The sequence below is a fragment of the Dipodomys merriami genome, unplaced genomic scaffold (genome assembly GCF_024711535.1).
Source record: "Dipodomys merriami isolate MVZ:Mamm:240054 unplaced genomic scaffold, mDipMer1.0.p SCAF_6, whole genome shotgun sequence".
Lineage (NCBI taxonomy): Eukaryota > Metazoa > Chordata > Mammalia > Rodentia > Heteromyidae > Dipodomys > Dipodomys merriami.
This window is the reverse complement of record NW_027206179.1, coordinates 38,240,793-38,260,043: the sequence shown is the minus strand read 5'-3', so window position 1 is coordinate 38,260,043 and position 19,251 is coordinate 38,240,793.

Below are 19,251 nucleotides of genomic sequence, written 5' to 3'. Positions count from 1 at the left end.
TTGCATATGTATTTGTAATACATTTGAAATTTAACTTTAGGTCTATAATTGAGTCCATTGGGTTGCATTGCACATTTCCTGCATATAATAAAGATTATAGTCAAAACGACCACATGCAGAACCCATCTCACAGGTATCAATTATGCATCATTGCTATGTTCAGGACACTTGTAGTTGATAGTCTTTGGCCTAATCTCACAATCAGCCTAAGTTTTTCTAGGCTGATAAAATTGCAATTCAGTGTCTTCTAAACTTTTCGTTTCTCAGACTTCCCAACAATAGAAAAAGATCAATACAATCCCATAATGACAAGTGCCCTTTCCTTCTATTTTCTATTATTAGACCAGTGAGAATTGAGGCCATAAATTGGCCAGTAGGAAGTCTATACTGAAATCAGCATTGTGCTGTAAGTAGGCTTGGGGATTGCCTCAATAACCGCTGGGAAATAAAGCTCTCTCCAGAAAAAAAGTCAATCATACCTATCTGGCTTGGAACCGGTTTTGAAACAAAGGACCATACCCCTAGTTCTAAGGCTATTCCTAAACAAGTAATAAAGAATGTTCTTAATGCTTAATGTTCTTGTTTAAAATGATTTTCTTAAAGTTAGCAATGGTACCCTCTATTATGCACAGAGATCAGTAATGGAGATTCTAATCACCTTAGAAATAAATAGGAAAAAAACCCAAATCTTTAAAACCTACAATTTTCAATATGGTATCTCTAAACTAAGTAATGATAAAGAAAGTTGAATATATATATATATATATATATATATATATATATATATATTTAAAAACACCTAAAAATTCTGATAGAAAGGATATGTTTACCATAAAAAATCTAAGAAAGCATCTTGCTAGGTGCCACTGGCTCCCCCTAGTCATCCTAGCTACTCAGGAGGCTGAGTTCTGAGGATTGAAGTTCAAAGCCAGCCCAGTCAGGAAAGTCTGTGAGGGCCTAATCTCCAACTAAGCACAAAAATGCTGGAAATGGAGCTGTGGCTCAAAGTGGGAGGGTACTAGCCTTGAGCTTAGAAGCTCAAGGACAGCACCCAGGCCCTGAGTTGGGAAACAAAACTAAAAAAGTAGACGCATGAAGGCAGGAATCAAAGTAATGAAATGCCGAGCAAGTAAGTGCTCAGAAATTTGCAGTCAGATATTCAGTACTCAGAAACTGGATTCCATGTGGGCACTTGTGTTTCCCAACGTGGATTTGGATATATCATTTAGCATAGTAGTTCCCAATTTTCTAAATGCATAAAACTTCATTAATTTTTTCAAAGGCCGCCATATAATAGTCCTTATACTTTTCTCCCCGCGTCAGGCCTGTGCCATCCCTGAACTTTTTTTTTTCTCTCAAGACTAGCACTTGAGCCACAGCTTCACTTTGGACTTTTTTGGTGGTTAATTGATGCCTGGGTTGGCTTTGAAGCTCAGTCTTCAGATCTCAACCTCCTGAGTACATAGGATTGCAGGTGTGAGCTACCCAGCACCTGGACTTCAGACCTTTTTAATAGAATGATAGTGGCATAATTATAAGAGCTTGATGATTTAATAGCACTTCAGAAAATTGGTATTTAATAAATCAGAATAGCGCATATAAATTGTAAAGATAAAAAATCACAATAAGTTTATATATATATATAGATAGATAGATAGATGACATGGATATAATCTACAGTGTTTACATACATTCAATTTGAAATATCGACTTTTCTATTCCACCCATGTTAACTCCAAATCACCAGGGCCCCCTAGCTCTGGAATGGAGATCATACTTCAAAGGATGAAAACAAGAATAGAGGATAATTTATTAGTCTCTTCCCGTGATGAGCCTTCTCAAGCCTCTTGGCTGAAACTTAGCCTCTCTTACTTATGAAGATACTGAACACCAGTTACTGCTGATGGGACACACTCTGGGTCACGTGTGTCTCCCCAGTAAGAAGTGAGAAGAAGAGACTAAGGGAGGCAGTTTCTAGAGCTGGGTTAGGATTTGGAATTATTTTTGTCTCCATTTTTGTTTGCAACATAAAGACTCCAATATTCTTGCTAATCATAATCATATTGCAGGAGGTGGGAGAACAAAGTTTATAGGAAGGAGCAGCCTGAAGGCTCTGGCTAAAAGATATTATTTAAACTTCTGGAGAATTGTGGATAAGGAAGTGGAACTGATGTTAACTTGTGGGTTTTTTTTTCCCATTTCCATAAATTACTGACAAAATGTCTAGAACATTGCAATTTTCTTACATATATTTTATTCTTTTACTAGTCAATAGAAATAAAGGCACCCAGCCTGCAAGTGAGAGTTTGGAATAGTGAGACTGAAATAGCTATTCTTGTTTTCCCTCTCCTGTGGTTAGCCTGACCTGTAATTCATGCTTTGAATTCTAGCCCAGCACCCCCAGGGCCATGCAATACCCAATATTCACTGATGTGTAAGGATTCTTTGGGAATTGCTTAGATGAATATATAATAACTCTTTATATATTCAGAATACTATTTATTCCTTGAAATCGCAAGAGAAGAACTCTAATCATGGCAATATTAAGTACTATAATGAACCACAGGGTAGCCGATGGGCCCTGGGGTAAATACTTTCTGTACTATTGATTTACTTATTTGATTTCCTTGTAAAGTGCCATGACCTGAACCTTGCTGTAGAATACAAATGCAGGTTTTTAATTCAAGTTGAGCACTAAGATTTCTTTTCTTTAAAGAAGACCTTTCCGTGGAAACTCAAAGACTTGTTATTTTATTGGGCCCTAAGAAATCAGTGCTCTGCAATTTCATCAGATTTAAGAGGGTGAATTTTGTATGGAGAATATCCACCACTTCTATCAAAACACCATTAGTGATCTTTCATTTCTAGAATTCTACCCAGAGCTCAATATCTGTGTGGTATTGGGTTGTATACTATCACAACATAATGATTTTAAGATATATTCTTGTCCTTAAAGAAATACACAATGTTTACATATCCGTAAGGTCCCCTAGAGTTCACAGAAGGTAATCAAACATATAAGATACAAGCTTGAATGTCTCAGGCTCAGACAAATAGCATCAATGTGTTAGCTGCCTGTTACAAGACCATAGAGAGTAGAAGGGACTATTCCCAACTGGACTTGTGTTATCTTCTTAAATCCAAATTCGCATTTTGACGATCTGAACAGTGAGACATGCTGAGGGCTCTGTTTCTCTTCTTGTCTTCATTTGGTGCATATACTCAGTTGAGACTCTAGCAGCTATGTGAAGTTGACTTTTTGACAGAATTTTGCAAATGAAGAGAGCGGGGCTTGGCCCCTCTCGAATAAACGTCTTGGCCAAGGTGACTTAGCTAGTAATCGGGAAGGTGAAGATTTGCTCCTTCTATGGCTCAACCTGAATTTTTCTTTAATTAAAAAATAAACACAACTGGTAAGGCAGGAGGGGGCTGAAATGGTCCATAGTTATTGTGGTATTTTATTTGTTCTCAAAGGCTCCTCTGCCTACTTTCCTCCCACCTTAAAGAACACAGTAAACTTGTTGAGTTTCTTACAGTCAACAAGAATCACCAGGTTGACTTCAATACATTGATTTGCCTTACAAAGACAGGAAGAAGTTGCTGAGATAGCTCGATGCAGAAAATGAAGCTTGCTACCCCGTGGGCAGGCTACCTTACCCAGAGCCGTCTCTACACTGAGCCATTTGTAAGGATTTTTGCACAGGATGGGACTGAGGATAGGAACCCATCAGAGACTTGAGGTCCGATCCTTAGCCAAACTCATATAGCAAAAGTGTGGGTCTGGGGGTCAGAAAAAGATGGATATGCAAAATCTGATCGTGGGTGACTTCGAGAATCTTCATCAAACCCTTGAACATCAATTGAGAAAAATGTATCACAAGGGTTTAAACAAGTGATAAGTGATATATTTAAGCCAGATGTTGAGTCTGCAGCTATTAGGGAACTGTAGGTATTTAGTCTTTGCAGGTTCTTCTTTCTCCATCCTTTCTCCCCCCGCACCCTCCCGCTGGCTTTATATCCAGTGGAGAGCTGGTACTCATGCTGAAAAAGTTGGAAACTGGTAGTGAAGGAGCATTTTTTTTTGCCAGTCCTGGGGCTTAAACTCAGGGTTTGGGCACTGTCTTCTTTTGAACAAGACTAGCACTCTACCACTTGAGCCACAGTGTCACCTCCAGCTTTTTTCTGTTTATGTGGTACTGAGGAATCGAACCCAGAGCTTCATACATGCAAGGCAAGTATTCTACCACTAAGCCACATTCCCAGCCCGTGAAGGAGCTTTAAGTACTGGAAGACCACACTCTTTATTATCACAACTGGTATCCCATTGACAGGGACACTATTAAGAGGCAGTGAATAGGAGCTAAGTTTTGAAAAGCAAAGTGGAATTTCTGGAGAAACTGCTAGCATAAAAGCTTTGACAGGATCACACGCAGATTAGCATAATTTTTATTACATGTTCTATTTTGGTCCTGTGGGATACTTATTTGGATTTCATTGTGCCCATTGAGCAGCTTTTGTTCTTTGGCTGTGAGTTTAATTATTTAGTTATTTATGAGTGCATCTGGGCATAAGTGCCACAGTTTTATTTCAGTGACAAATTTATGGTCAGTGAATTTTAGTAATTAATGAATAAATTATTTCTCCCTCATAAATGCCTCTGCAATTTGTGATTTCCATAACAATTCATAATACTTAAGATAGGTACTTTATTAGTTGAAAAAAGTGGGGTAATGAAATCAGGAAAGGGGGATTTTTGAATTGCATTAATTAACTTTATTAATTAGCATCCAACCTGCTTAAGATATTGAATTGACTTTGGTTGGCTTCATTAGGACTTAGCTGCCTCAATTCTTTCTGCTATATGAGTATACTTTGTTGAAAGAAACTCTAGTTCTTCTGTAAAGTGAATGGAGGAATGAAAGGACTTACTCTTTTGTGGTATATTCTCAAATCTTTGAAATTTCCAAAAAAAAAACCCCAAACTGCACTTGTAAATAATTCCTCATGTTAGTATTCCAAAAAAGGAAAACCTGAAAGCTACTTTTTGTGATGTGATGTGAAGGAATTGGGGAAGCTTATGACAGTTTGTGTGTTTCTAATCTCTTCTCAAACAAAATCAGTACAAACAACCAAATTCATTAAACCCTGTCATCCACAAATCACTGCTGTAGGTGGACCTGGGCAAAGAAAGTGGAATAAGAACAATCTGTGGAGCTTCCAGTTGAATGAAGATGAAAACCAACTATTCAAATGAGCCAAGGATGGGGCTCTACACACGGGCTGTGCACAGAACTAACCCTGCTTAAGTGTTCTAAAGCAGAGCCAGGCTCTTTTGATTGGTAGAATTGGTTTCAAGTTTTATTCTAAAAGTACACACCAATAGTTTGTTTCCTCGAGGAGACAGCTTCTCATAGTCTTATTATTGATTTCTTTTTTTCCTTCCACCCACATCTGCCCCACCAACCATTCCCATCAGCTCCGTGCTCAATGTACAGAATCTAGGTACTGCTCACTGCTTCAGCCAGGACTACATAGTTCAAATCTTGCCAGTAAATTCTCTACTCAGCAACTGGTACCCTAGTCATTTGAGCCTTTTTGTCTCTGCAACCAGCCAGGATTTTTGTACTTGCTACTTCTTTTTTCCAGAATAATCTCCCTCCAGAGAGCCTTGCGCATTGACTGAGCCATTCAGTAGGCCATTCATTCAGTTTGTTTCATGATACTTACATCCATTGGAACGTAAACCCCCAAATTCTGTCTTTCTGTCTGTCTATCTGTCTCTGCCTGTCTATTGGTCTAGCCACCCATCCTCTCTCTGAATTGGAGGCTGGAGTGTGCTGTCCATGGTCAAGAGGGGAAGATGGAGGAAGATCAAGGTGACTGAAACTACAGGCACAAACTGAATCCCCCTAGGGATGGACCTGAACTTACATTCACTTTTGTATCCTTGGGCCTCTGGTCTTGCTGACAAGATTTTATTGAAAGAAGCTGAGGTCCCTCATTAAAGAAATCTGCACAGCTGGCCTAGGACTCAACCTCCCCAGATATGAAAGAATTAAAGGATGACCAGGGAAGTGAGCTCCAGTTGCTGCTGAGGGGAGCTCAGCAGACCAATGAGACCATGGCAATGTGTCCCTCTTCCCATTACGTCTCCCCCAAATCTTCCTCGTGCTCTACTCAGAAACACATACTACATAGAATTCTGGAAAATGTACTGTAGCCCAGCCAAAGAAATATAAAACCATCACAGGATTACAGTACCTAAAATCATACTTAGTTATTTCTGTGAAAGGAAGTATCCTTTTGTTGTGAACCAGAATAGTGCTTGGTATAGAGCAGGCATTCAATAAGTATTTATTGAATGAGTATCTGAAAAAGTGCTTTGACCTTACAGGTAAATGTGTAGTCAGCCTTCTCCTTGGTCCGAGCACAGTCTCAGCGGTCAAGTTAAGAGGTAAGGAAAGAAGGCTGAATTCCCTGGTGGTGCTGACTTATTCGATGGGTCTTGAGCCCTTTTGAGAGACTGAGTAGAAAGCTGTTCCAGTGTTCAAACACAGCCTTCAAACACAGTCTGTGGGTCCAGACTTTATGATCCCAGGATGAAAACTTTAAGGCAAGTCTCATAACGTTTTTGCTATTCATTAGTCTAAGGCTGATATAATTTTAGTGATAATAGCATCAATGATGGGCTTTTTACTGGACTGAAACTTTCCCTCACCTCAGGATTGTGTTGATTCAGTCTTGGAAACCTTAGGGAGGGAGGAAAGCATCTGCACTTCACCCACTATTCACCCCTCCCTGGAGGCTGGTTGTATCTGCCCAGTGCTGAACCACTACCGCTGGCCTCTAAATGCCTCTGAATATTTATTTCTCTTCTTTCCTTCATTGAACATTAGCTAGCTGTTTCTCTTGCCTGGACCTCCTGCCTGGGATTCTGTTCGAATAATGCCTTCTCTGGCAGGTAGCATTGGAGAAGAGAACTCCCTCTTATTACTCTCTCATTGCTCATGCCCTCTGATTTACTGAGTCAGATTTGTGCCTCAAAGTCCTCAGATCCTAAAGAACACATCAAGCTTCCTAGAAGGAACTTTCATGTTTGGAAGTTGGGGGAAGCTCACTCCCTTCCACTAGGATGGGTATCTTATAAACACATGGTGTTTAAACTTTCTCTCTTCCTTGGCCCATACCAAATTGTCTTTTCTAGTTTCTTCTCTCCCAATGAGTTTTTTCATGGTGTTTTTAGCTTATGGCCTAGTAGTGACTGATAGGATAATGTTGGTCTAATTGGTTTCAGACGCCCTTCACACATGCTGGCCTCTTAACTTCTTCATCCCCATCTTGTTGTGATTCTAACATAACAGTTTGTGGACTACCTAACACCTTGCTTCAGGGTGGGAGGTAACTGTCACTTACTGTACCATTCATGAGACCTCGACCAAAACACAGGGCTAAGAGAATTCCATTTTAACACCCTGTTTCAAAGAGGAAAGCATCAGACAGGGGAGTTGTAGCAGTGTCTTCTTAGGTCATTGTGTCATTTCTAAACATCTTTTCTATCAGCCTGTTGCCATTGCTGCAAATAATAGCGTTGCTTGATTCTTCCCTTTCTGCTATTTAGCATTGGCTATCAGTTTAACAGTACCCAGTTCATTTCATTTTCAATTGAAGAATGACAGCATGTGTTTGATGAGTAGAGAATTGGGAGGAAAGAAATGACATAGCACATACAGGAAGGCCTCAAAACACTGGTAGCTAAAGAGTTGATAGACAAGGGACAATAGACATTTTGGAAAAGAGTTGTGGAAAGAAATGTAGTGGCTAAAAGGAGAAGCAGTCAGCTGTGGTGGAACTGTTAAATGGCGAGATGAGAGACTGAAAGGAAATAATGGTCACAGATACAAGAACTGATCAAGAGATGTTTTGAAGGAGAAAAAAAACCCCCAAATCCTAAGTTGGTGATGATCAACAGTAAGGTTGGGTGCAAGGTGAGGCAAAGATAACCCTCAAGTTTCAAGGCCTACAAATTGGGAAGATGAATGGTGGCAACATTGGAAATGACAGCAAATATTTTGGGCCAGGTAACATTTTTGTGATTTTCCTTTTTTTTTTTTGTCGGTCGTGGGACTTGAACTCTGGGCCTGGGCACTGTCCCTCAGCTCTTCAGCTCAAGGCAAGCGCTCTATCGCTTGAGCCACAGCGCCACTTGCCAGGTAACATTTTTGATGAAATGGTGATGAGTTCTGTTTGCATGGATTGAATTTGTAGGGATTTTGAGGCATCCAGTAGTACCCACTAAGCGTTTGCTAAAATGCTTTCTAATCAGCCAACTTTTTCTTTTGTTATTTCAAGTAGAGTAAGAATTCAGCATCTAATTATTGACTTATTTGCATTTTATGTTTGTCAAAAAAAAACGAGGCAAGCATTTTGTAGGTCTCTGATGATGGTGGAGATATGTCATACCTTCACAAGTCTGCTGTTGCCTCCGTTCCTATTTCTCTTCTACCACAACCACGAAGGGATATAGACTTTGTCCTCACTGCTAATGTATTTATGAAGCATGGCCCTGCTGCTCCTCCATGCCCTTACTGGTTGCAATTTATTTTCTGCTTTGGCCTTTCTGACTTGGCCTCAGCATGTGTCAAATTGTCTTATATATGCCCTTGATCTTTTGCCCTTCTAACATTTTGCATATGATTACACTTCAGAGTTGAGAATCTTCAATCATGCAGTGGAGAGTGATGCTGCATTAATTTTAAACTCAGGAGATTGAAAAAGAGGTCAACTTAAAGGCAGAGATTGACTGAATTTTCTGTAGGAGGAGAGCAACTTTAAAAACTTGTATTACAGCCAAATAATTTTCTGGTTCAAAACACCCTTGCTATCCGCCAACTTTAGGTCTTCAAGGGTGATAAGAAATTGCCCAACAGTGACAAGTTTACTTGTTATGTGTGTGAACACCCATGTGTCTGGTACTCAGGAGAAATGAATAATTTAGTGGTGACAGCTTAGTTAGTACCTTATTGATGGTTAGTTCCTCGTCCTGCTTGGAAATCTGAAGTTAGAGAATATTAAGGGTTTTTTGGAGATCAGAAAATCTTGGGGATTTGAGTTCTCATTTGACCTCCAGCTATCTCAAGGAGATAGTTTTTACTTCTTCATATTTTGATGAATAGCAGAAATATTGGGGGGGGGCAACTCCTTTTTCTCTCTGAGCCTGTCATATATTAACTTCATTGACCTTAGTGTTCAATGCTTTCTTTTCATCTATGTCTTTAACATGTGCAAAGCAATTCCAGCCGGTCTATAATTAAAAGTAGATACGGTGATGGTCAGTGAGGAGGGGGAAATGTCTCTTTCATTCTTCCCTCTGCCCATGTGCTTATGGAATGACTGCTCACTGTCTTAAGGGCTGGCCTCTTGGCTGCTGCATGGGAGGTAGAAGTGTGCTTGCCTTGCTGTGTCTTCATTTCCAATCTCATCAGTGAGGACACAGAGATGAAAGTGTTACTTGTTCTCACTTCCAGGAAAACTACAAGGGCAAAGTGCAGATGTTATTTCCCTGGATTGCACAGATTAAAAAAATAAAGTGCCAATAAGCATAGGGTAATAATAAGTGTCTGCAATATGAGCTGAGTTATGCATAAAACAGATGTGCCACACATTGCTCAGATCATCTCTGTGGACACAGGAAGTATCAGAATGAGCAGGCGACTCTGAAAATGTGTGCATGTATGGAGGTTACACTTCCTCAACCTCCAGCAAGCAACAACAGAGGATGCAGCTCGGAATGCACTTGAGTATATGATCAGTGTAGAGGAGAAAATGAATGTCTAGGCCTGTGGAATCAATTGAAATAAAATAAGAAAATCATTGTTCAGGTTGAAATTCTTACCGATAGCACATCAGAAGCTGAATATAAAAAGTGGACCAAGTACTCCCAGAACCCAACATTTTCATGTTATACAGACTTGGAATTAGACTTTAACCTTAAACTTTTGAACCCTAAATTTTTTAACCATAATTTTTTTGGGGGGTGGGTGGTGGTTGATCCTGGGGCTCAAACTCAGGGCCTAAGTGCTATCCCTGAGATTTTTTACTCAAGGCTAGTACACTACCACTTTAGCTACAGTTCCATGTGTAACTTTTTTGGTAGTTAATTGGAAATAAGAGTCTCGTGGACTTTTTTGACTGGGCTGGCTTTCAACTGCAATTCTCAGATCTCAGTCTCCTGAGAAGCGAGGATTATAGGTATGAGCCACCAACCACTGGCCCAGCCCTAAAGTTTAACAAGGTAAAGAGATACGTTGTGATTGTGCCAATATTGATGAGGAGAAATAGTAATAATTTCTATGTGGTTCAAAACCTTAATTCACAGAAGAGAACTCTGAAGCCTATAAGGATTGATGAGTACCCATGAGTCAACAGTGGAGTATAATGGAGAACAGCAGGCCTTTTAGATAAGAGTCTGGGTTTGATTTCTTGATTTGTCATTCCTCTGAGCAAGTTTCTTAATTCTGTTTAGTCTTGGTTCTCTGATTTGAAAAATCAGGGGCTTAATACCAATCATCCAAATTTTCTGTAGAGAGTAAATTAGCTAAAATCCTCAAACCAGTGCCAGGCATATAATGGACACTGAATATATGAAGATTGTAAATTTTATTTATTTTATTTTATTTTTAATTTTTGTCAGTCACAGGGCTTCAACTCTGGACCTAGGTGCTGTCCCTGAGCTCTTCAACTCAAGGTGAGCGTTCTACCATTTAAGCCACAGCACCACTTCTGGTTTCCTGGTAGTTTGTTGGAGAAAAGAGTCTCATGGGCTTTACTGCCCAGGCTGGCCTTGAACCATGGTCCTCAGATCTCAGGCTCCTTAGAGACTAGGATGTGAGCCACCAGTGCCTGGTTGTAAATTTTATTTTATATACTTAAAGAAGACAAAGTCTACATTGATGCTTCAGAATAGAGCCTTTGTTCACCTACATTATATAGTTGCTAAAGCAAGTTAACCTTTCTAGAGAATTAAAAAATATTTTTGCTTGTTATCTACAAAAAAAAGGCTCAAGCAGGTTGTAATCCAGCTGTATTGGTAGGGGGCAATGACTTTGAGATGTTAAATAACTTGCTCAATAATGCTAATAAGGAATAGAACTGGGGCTGAGAACAAATTCACTTTCCCCTACACCAAATCACTATGACTTTAATCCTTTACAACCAAGATTGCAGGAGCCATCCTTTCTTCCATTCTTGAATGAAAGGGCAATTTCAGTGTCCACCAAACTGTCTTTCTTATGCCATCATGTGAAAACATTTCTCTGAAACAGTAATGCAGCAGTATCTTGAATGAGTTGAATATGTAATGTAACTAGAAAGCAGGTTTATCGTTTCTCATTGTTACCTTTCAAACACTATGGATATTTGATGGGGTTGAAGTTGCAGCCAGCTTCTTCAATAAGGAAATGTCTACTGACCTTCCAGACATTGTAGTAACAGATACTTGACTATTTCTCCCAACCTGAACAACTGTTAAGCTAGGACAAATATAAAGGGGAGCAGCTGTTTCCAGATGATTTCTATAGCTACACTGCTGTTGGAGCTCTGATTGCAATTTTCTTGAATTGATTCTCAGCCTCTGGATTTCCAGTCACCCATCATGTCTATTCTCACTTTTGAGGTTCCATTTCATACTCAACACAGGAGGATTCCCTGAGCAAAGCCCACTTCCAGGAGGATTACTTTCTCCACATGACCCATATCTCTCACAAGAAAAGACAATGACATATCTTGTCCCACAGTGAGGGAGCATTTGTTTGTTCTGGATGGAGTATTTCACATTTTCATCAATGGGCTTCAGCTTCTTATTTCAGACCTTCCAGCACAATTCTAGACTCTACATATACTGTATAAATGTGATCAGGGTGAAGTTCCCATAGCAGTCACTAGAAGCTTCTTTTACTTGACCTCTTCCTTCTGATGGGAAGAGGAAGTACTATAGCACTGCATAATGTTCTCCAGCCAGTTGCTCTAATTTTAACCCTTTTTTATGACACAATTAAGTAATAAGCAGATCAAAGCAAAACCAATTTCTCCTCCCCCCCTCCCTTCCTTCCTTCCTTCCTTCCTTCCTTCCTTCCTTCCTTCCTTCCTTCCTTCCTTCCTTCCTTCCTTCCTTCCTTCCTTCCTTCCTTCTCTCCTTCCCTTCTCTGGCATTTGAGCCACTCTATCAACCCTTTTGGCACTGGTTATTTTCGACATAAGTTCTTCCTTTATGACGAGGCAGGTCTAGATCATAATCCTCCTATTTTTGCTTCCCCTCATCTGGAATGACAGACATATATCACTGGGCCCAGCTATTGTCCTTCTTTGTTAGCTGGGATATAGGCATGAACTTCTATACTCAGCCATTTGTTGACATGAAATATCACTGGCTTTCTGTGTGGGCAGAGTTTGAAGTATAATTTTGCCTACCTCTCCATCCCAAGTAGCTAGGATAACAGGCAGGTCTGGGCTGCCATACATCCCACTAAATGCACACACACACACACACACACACACACACACACACACACATTTTAAATAGCATCAATTAGTTGTAAGAGATGGTTTCAGTTTGACATGTCCATCTATACATATAATATACTTTGGTCAAACTCCTCCCCCCCTCCATTAATCTCCCTCACTCCCTCTCCTGTTTCCCAAAGCAAGCAGAACAAGCCCCACCCTTCCACCCTTCCATTCCTTGCCCTCTCCCACTAGTACCCCAGCATGATAGAACCTGACAAAACTGATTTCTTCTCACTTGCTTTGCAAGTTTTGCAGCGGCAATCCTGTCCTTCTATTGCTGTGTAGAGACACTGAGGTCTATTGTTTTGTTTCCTGCCTCTTAGACCAAGGAAAGAATGGTCTGATTTTAACATCCTGTTTCATAAAGGGGCATTTTAATGCCTTGGGAGTTGACCTTTAGTTGACATTCTTGGCTTTTGAAAGCAGAGCATTTTTACTAAATTATTGGCTGCAAAAACATCTGTCAGACAATTCAGTTTATCCACAATTAACTTTAATGTCATATATGACAGGTGATTTTTTGTGATGTTTTCAGCAGTGAAAATGCTCTTCTCACAGTATTTCTGCCACAAACAACAATAGTAGAAAGCTCAGTTTCACAGTGTTCTCACTTTATATTTAATTTCAACATGAAAATGAATATATTTAATACTGTGTTGAGGTAAACTAACATTGCATAATTATTACAGTAAAGTTTAAAACATTGTTGTAATATTTCTTGGTCTGTAACATCTGGGACAGAAAATTGGCACCCTGTTAACAAATTTGGCCAAGATAAGTAGTCATAGATTTACTGATAAAAGTAGTACCAGGTGTGAAAAGAAAATCCAAACCCAAGAAGTTCATAGTAACTCATGTAGGAATCCCATAAATTTTTTAAAATGAGGAATAGATTTTCTACTGGGAAATGGAATGTTCTTTTCTCTCCCTTTCTTTTTATTACTGTCATTTTAGCTGCCAAATGGGTTCTTTTTAAAGAAAATTCCCTACCTCCATTTTGAAGATGTCCTCATAGGCAGATCCCAGAAATCCCACATGGAGAAACAAAGTTAAGCCCTGTGTAGAAACTGAGAACAAGTGAATTGACTGTCAAGTCATTTGTTCTGAGAAATGAGGATTGAAGTCAAATGAAGAATTCTATCGGTAATATAATTTGCACAGAGCTTACTGTTCTTATGGGGGTGGTAGAAAGACTGCAGTGCCTTTATCTCATATTCCTGGAGAAAAGTAAATTCTCATAAAGCATGTGGACACAGATATAGTACACCAGGAAAATTCCTGAAATTCAGAAACTCTCTTTTGGCTTTTCTCATATGACCCTTCTATCTGTAACTGGTTCATGAAAAGATTATCTCATTTACTGGTAAAATAAAAAAAAAATTAACAAAGAAGATCAGGTGCTGGTGGCTCATGCTTATATTCTAGCTACTCAGGAAGCTGAGGATCTTGTTTTGAAGCTAGCCCAGGCAGGAAAGTCCTTGAGACAGTCTATCTATCTATCTATCTATCTATCTATCTATCTATCTATCTATCTATCTATCTATCTATCTATCTATCTATCTATCGCCGGTCATGAGGCTTGAACTCTGGGCCTAAGTGCCGTCCCTCAGCTCTTCAGCTCAAGGCTAGCTCTCTACCACTTGAGCCACAGCACCACTTCCAGTCCTTGAGACTCTTATCTCTAATTCACCACCAAAAAGCTGGGCGTGGAGCTGTAGTTTAAGTGGTAGAGCACTAGCTTTGAGAAAAATCTCAGGGATAGTACCTAGGCCCTGAGTTCAAGGCCCAGGACTAGAACACACACACACACACACACACACACACACACACACACACACACACATTTTAACAAAGAAAAAATCATCATTATAAAAAAATGGAAGGGAGATGAGAAACAATTGATGGTAAAGAATACACACTAAAAACATTGCTAATTACAATGGTAAAGAGATATTACAGAATTAACTAAACATTAATGAGTCAACTACCCTACTATAATAAAAGCATAAAGCTAAAATAGAAGAGCTAAGGGAGATGTGATTAGAGAGTATGGGGAGATGACCTCTATGTTATGTAAACATTCCAGTATGTGTAAATCAGTCTTTGCATTGTATAAATTAAATATCTGCATTGTCTCTTAGTGTTTCTACTCAAGGCTGGCACTCTACCACCTGAGCCATGTAGGGGCCACCCTGAGAAGGCGGAGCAGACTCCACCCTCCTCTTGGCTAAGTCTTTGCCCAGTATCTGTCACCTAGGTAACCGGCACACTTGGAGGCAACTCCCCCGTGCCTGAGGTCACACCCCATCAGGTGTGACCACACCTTCAAGTCATGGCCTGGCTCTGGTTCGACCTTTTCTATTCCTGCTGCGAGGGGGCTTCCAACTTGACCAGAGGCAGCCTACAAATAAACCTTTCCCTTGCCTGAATACCACATGCTGCTGTCTTTCCTCGGCTGCCAATTTCATTTACCTAGCAAGCTACAGCTCTACCTCTGACTTTTGGGTAATTAGAGATAAGAGTCTCACAGACTTTGTTGTCTGGACTGGCTTTGAACTGTCACCTTCAGATCTCAGCCTTCTTCAGTAGGAATACAGATGCGAACCACTGCCGCCCAGCTGCAATAAAGATTTTATTTTTGGTTGGTCGTGGGGCCTGAACTCTGGGCCTGGGCATTCTCCCTCAGCTCTTCACTTCAAGACACTCTACCACTTGAGCCACAGTGCCACTTCTGTCTTTTTCTGCTTATGTGGTGTTGAGGAATTGAACCCAGGGCCTCATTCATGCAAGGCAAGAGCTCTACCACAGAGCCATCTTCCTAACCCTGAAATAAACATTTTTAAAGATGGAAAACCCAGTAAAGATTAAACTTTAGTGAGTCATGAAATTAGTGTTAAAATTAGTGTGATGGGTAAAGGGGTCTACATAATTCCACAAAAGCAAAGTGGACAGCCTGGATATGGAACAGAACAGTTTAGACTCTGAGAGATACAAGCAGGGGTTAAGGGAGAGGAATGACTCCTTTTCACTTTGATGTTGTCCCCATCCTTCACTATGGAGCATGAAAGATAGTTGGCAAAGCTAATAAAATAGCTGAACAAGGTGTACAAAGCAGGTACAGTGTCAGTGGGCATAGCCTACCTTATAAGAAAGAATAATTTATCCTTGATGAATTACAGGTGTGAGCAGACAATAACCTGACTGACTGACGGTTGGCTTTACTATGGTTGTGAAGTTTTCTAGAGCACAACGCACTTCCTTATCATTGGTGTCTGGGTGTGGGCATTTCCCACAGCCTTGCCCTTGGTAAAGCTTGCATAAAGACACAAGTGTTCCTACCATTACAATACTCTATTGACATGGGAAATTGAGCTTGAGAAGATTCTAGTGCCAAGCCAGCTCAGCTAGAAAAGTCTGAAAGACTCTCTCCATGAAAGCAAGCTGGACAGGGTGCCACATGACGGTGATCTGAGTTATGACAGGAATCCTTAGAGTAGTGGTTTTTGGCTTAGGCACTTGCCAGGCAAGAAGTGAGACCCTATCCTTAAAATAACCAGGGGAAAACATCATTAGAGGCATGGATCACTAGTCTAGCAAGTGTGAGGTCCTGAGTTCAAAGCCCCAGTACAGACACAAAAAGAAGATAATATACTCAACTAAACAAGGTAGTTGGGTAAAAGAGGCACAGAAAGAAGAAAAAAAATGAACATATTCTCTTTGGTAAATCCTTTCTTTTTTTTTTTAAAGGAGGTGTAGACTGGATATGGATCATTGTATGTTTGAGGGTAGTCTGGGCTTTACAGCGAGACTATCAGGGGAAAAAAAGAGAAGGTATCTCATTGTAACTTTGATCAGGGAAAGGTTTATTACATAAGAATTTCTGCAGCACAAACCCTAAAAGAATGATTTATAGCCTACAATAATTTTTAAAAACCTATTTCCCAGAGAGGATTAAGGGTATTCTGCCAAGTTATAGCTATGAATGGAATCAGTGGGAAAATATCCCCCCCCTCCAAAAAACTCTCTTCTGATATAAAACAAAATGAAGAAAACAAACTTTATTGTAATTGAAAAAAGAAAGAATAGATTACAAGATACTTCCTGCTTTTCTTTTCTTTCTTTTCATTCCTGTCTTGCAAACAGAAGCCATGAACAAAGGCTCAGTTCTCTTGGAAAGGCTTCAGTAGAGCAGGGTGCTGGCGCTGAAGCGGATAAACCCACCTTGACAGCCCAAACAGCCGCTGTCTGTTTTCAGGGTTACTTTTTCCTAATTATGCCCAGGAGTTAATAAAGGCTTAGAGGAAACATTTGGTTGTGTCATGGAACAGTGAGTTGGTGGTTATCTGGTGTTGTGGCGAGAAAGCTGACTGGAGAATGGAGATCCTGAATTTGAAATGGAGTCTGTGTGGAGCTTTGTGGAGCCTCCCCTCCTCTCCCCGAGCAGTATCTTCATTTGAAGTGTGGGAATAATACACACCTTCTAAAATTGTTGTCTAGAGAATAGAAGGTAAACTCCCCGGCTTTACCATTTGATACTGTGTTAGGTTAACTCACCCAAACTTACTAAGCTATGTCATCATACCTATGTAATTGTATAGTTGCCATTTTACAGATAAACTGAGACACAGAGTATGAACTTATATAAAGCCACACAATTAGCTAAAGGAAAACAGACTGTGAACTTTGTTTTTCCTCCCTCCCTCCCTCCCTCCTTCCCTCCCTCCCTCCTTCCATTCCTCCTTCCTTCCTTCCTTCCTTCCTTCCTTCCTTCCTTCCTTCCTTCCTTCCTTCCTTCCTTCCTCCCTCCCTCCCTCCCTCCCTTCCTTCTTTCTTTCCTTCCTTCATCCTTCCTTCCTTCCTTCCTTCCTTCCTTCCTTCCTTCTTTCCTTCCTTCCTTCCTTCTTTCTTTCCTTCCTCCCTCCCTCCCTCCCTCCCTTCCTTCCTTCTTTGCTTCCTTCATCCTTCCTTCCTTCCTTCCTTCTTTCTTTCCTTCTTTCCTTCCTTCCTTCCTTTTTTAATTCCTTCTTTGCTATATTGCTTCCTTCCTTGCTATCTCCCTTTCTTCTTTCTTTTCTCCTTCTCTCCCTCTTCCTCCCTCTCTTTTCCTTCTCTTCCTCCTCCTCTTCTCTCTCCAGCTATTCTTCACTTCCCTCTCCCTCTTTCTTTCCCTCCTTCCTCCTCCTTCTTTATTCCCCTCCTTCCTCCACCCCCCCCCCCTCCCTGGCCCCATTACTAAGCTTTGAACTCACAACCTTACACTTGCTAGGCAGAGTCATGCTCTTAGCCCTTAAGGCCTGTTTCCTTAACTTTTTTTTTTTTGTAGGTTGTGGGCCTTGAACTTAGGGCCTGGGCGCTATCCCCGAGACTCTTTGTGTTCAAGGCTAGTGCTCTACTACTTTAGCCACAGCACCACTTCTGGTTTTTGAGTGGTTAATTGTAGATAAGAGTTTCAGGGGGACTTTCAGAGAGTAGCTAGGATTATAGGCGTGAGCCAACCCTGCTGGGCTCCTTAACCTTTTTGCTATATTGTTTGATTCCTAAGATTCAAGGTGGCATGGTTGACAGAGCTCACGGAAACTAGTAGGTGAAAAGAATAAAATGGTTTCTGAGTGCCATGGTTCCGTGCTGTTTTAGGGCCACACACAGACAAGGCAGGTCATCTGCTGACCCTCAGGTCACTCTCAGAGGAGTTCCAGAGGGGATGGAGCCAAATGAACAACGGAGGCTCTAGAAAGTGCTTCATCTTTGGGAGAAATGAGCAGAGTATGTGGTGCAGACATTCTTGGTAAACAGAATCAGTTCCAAGACAGGGAAATAGTCTTGAAAAAGAGAGGGAGCTGGAATATACCAGGATGCTTTGTGAAGGCTTCTGGTACTTCCCATTCTGAAACCTAAAGGATTCATAGTTATAACCATTTGGGACCAATGACATTAACTGTCATTGTGTTTAATAAGAAAGTTTTAATACTTCATTAGTAACCCGAGTAGATGCATCTCCTTTGCTATAGTTAATGTACATATGACCAGATAAGATGATGTTAAGTGAAATGAACCCCAAGGTAGGAACACAAGTGTTTTTTCTTTCTTGCTATTGTTTCTAACATATTTATAATGTACCACATGATTTTTTTGTTTCTTCTTTGTATGTTCCTCCCCCAGGGTATAACCCCTGTTTTCACCGTATTTGATATGGTATTTGATATCGGTGTCCTGCATCTTGTTTATATACTTCTCTAGTTTGGAGAGGGGAAGGGAAAAAGCAAAATGCTTAAATAGGGATACAGGTTGACCCATTGTAACAATGAGATGTACAAGACACTGTGTTGAAAAATGAACTTTACAATCTGCAGGCAGGGGCAGGTGGGGGGGGGAAGAGGCAACAATGCTTGATAGGACATGTAATCATTACCTTGCTCATGTAACGGTGACCCCTTTGTACAGTATTTTTACAATAAAAACATATTAAAAAGAGTATAAGCACATTCCATATATATATATATATATATTTCCATTTGGCACACACACACACACACACACACACACACACACACACACACACATTGTAGATTCCAACCACCAGCAGCTATTGATTTGGCTCTGTCCATCAAGATGCCTTTGTTGGAGCTCCCTTCACTCTATGCATGAATTCTCCTTTCAAAGAGAGATTGCAGAGTTCTGCCTCAGTCACAG